Source organism: Loxodonta africana, chromosome 1, assembly GCF_030014295.1.
Source record: "Loxodonta africana isolate mLoxAfr1 chromosome 1, mLoxAfr1.hap2, whole genome shotgun sequence".
NCBI lineage: Eukaryota > Metazoa > Chordata > Mammalia > Proboscidea > Elephantidae > Loxodonta > Loxodonta africana.
Window position 1 is genome coordinate 82,591,407 of NC_087342.1, and position 1,938 is coordinate 82,593,344.

The window sequence follows — 1,938 nt, forward strand, 5'->3', positions numbered from 1 at the left end:
AGCAGGTTACTCTTTATCTCTGTATCTCATAATCTCCATCAGGAAAATGCAGATCATAGTAACAGTACCTATCACTGAGGCAGTTTATAGGACTGAATGACATTAATTGTAAGGAAGGTGCATGGCACGTAATAAATTTCCAATAAATTTTAGTTTTGGACCAGTACCGTGTAGAAATGTTCTAGGAAAAGTATAACGTCATGGAAAACACTCTTGTATCTTCCTAAATATAATGATTTAAGAGTTTCCCGGGAGCACGGTAGCGTGGCCGAGCGGTCCAAGGCGCTGGGTTAAGGTTCCAGTCTCTGCGGGGGCGTGGGTTCGAATCCCACCGCTGCCAACTCTATTGGAAATGGTATCCATCAGAGAAGGGAATTACCAAAAACTTTACCCGCTTTGATTCAGTCACTTCCGACTCATAGCGAGCCTATACAGCACAGCGCGAAACTGCCCCATAAAGTTTCCAAAGAGCGGCTGCTGAATTTAGACTTCTGTTTGGCAGCCGAGCCCTCAACTAGGGCGCCCTTGAAGAACATAAGCAAGACATTTATCTCCCTAATAATAGGTTAAGATCAATCTAAGAACAGTAGTTCGTGTCCAAGGATTAAATCTTTATGGTTTTTAAAATGTTTATGTATTTAAACAAATATAACTCATACATTTCCAAATTACAAAAACGTAATTTTTAAGACTTTATACACGGTGAAACTCTTCCACCACCTCCCCTCCCCATTCCACCTGCATCGGATTCTGCCTACGCAAACCCAAAAAACCAATCCCATTGCCGCCGAGTCGATTGCGGCTCATAGCGCCCCGATAGGACAGTGTAGAACTGCCACCATGGAGTTTCCAAGGAGCGCCTGTTGGATTCGAACTGCCAAGCTTTTGGTGAGCAGCCATAGCACTTAACCGGTATGGCGCCAGCGTTCCCTTTACCTACCCGGGCAAGTAGCCTGGGGTTAGTCTGGGGTTACCTGCACCGAATATTATTTGCATAAGCAAGCTAATATGCAGTTGCCATGGGGTCAGCTCTGACTCCTGAAGACTCCAGGTACATCAGAGTTGAACTGTGCTCCCTAAGGTTTCCTTTCGTTTTTGTTTTTACAGCGTTCTTTTCATAGGCTCTGTGCTTGGAATAGCTGGATCGGAAGATTCTAGTTTAAAACACCAACGAATACGAAGTCCTACCAATTGCAAAGGTTTTAATTAAACAGTTAGGGCCTCTGAAAAAACTTCCACATAATAAAACAAACAGGGCCAATGGGATGGGTTTCAGTTTCTCCTTCTTTTTCCTCTACTGGAAGCCTCTGGGGAAATGTGACTCTCTTCCATTACCCTGGAGAACCCGTGGTGGCCCTTCCCTTTTGGCTTTCTTGCTTACTCTGAAGATGGACTCACGTGACATAGCACTTCTTTTCAGAGTCTAAGCCCATTGGTAAAAATTTAAGTCCGTTTCAATGCCAGATTCATTTCATTACCTAATGCTAAGTAAAAATGAACAACTCGCCTGCCTTTTGAAGGCTGTGTATAGCAGCATCATTGGACACCGTGTTTGGAGGTGAGTATTCCATACAGCCCTCTGAGCATCCAGAGGATGGGGCACGTAACTAGGGTGGGGGCGGGGGCGATCACCGCAGGGTGCAAGTGGGGGATTGAGACCAGAAGAGTGGGTGACCTAATGCGCCTCAAACCAGGTTTAGGTGAGTAGACGGCACTGCGGGGTTTCGCTGGAGGAATAGGGCTCTTCACCTTAGGAGGACTGTACCTGGATCCCGGAACCCTATGTGGCCAGCAGGCCTCACTTCCCCTTCCCTTCCCCCAAGAGGCTCTGCACCTCTGGATTTCTGATTAGAGTCATTGTAGCGCTGGATTTTGCCCCTGTGGGATCTTAGGGGAGCTAGGGTTTTGAGGGAGATTCAGTACCTGAATTCAACCCTC

The 1,938-nt window shown here is 46.4% G+C and overlaps 1 non-coding gene across 1 annotated transcript; it reads left to right on the top strand.

The window, feature by feature from the left end:
- Nucleotides 1-258: 258 nt before the first annotated feature.
- TRNAL-AAG (transfer RNA leucine (anticodon AAG)) lies at nucleotides 259-340 on the top strand. Its single transcript has one exon. It is a non-coding gene; the product is annotated as a tRNA-Leu (tRNA).
- Nucleotides 341-1,938: the final 1,598 nt, after the last annotated feature.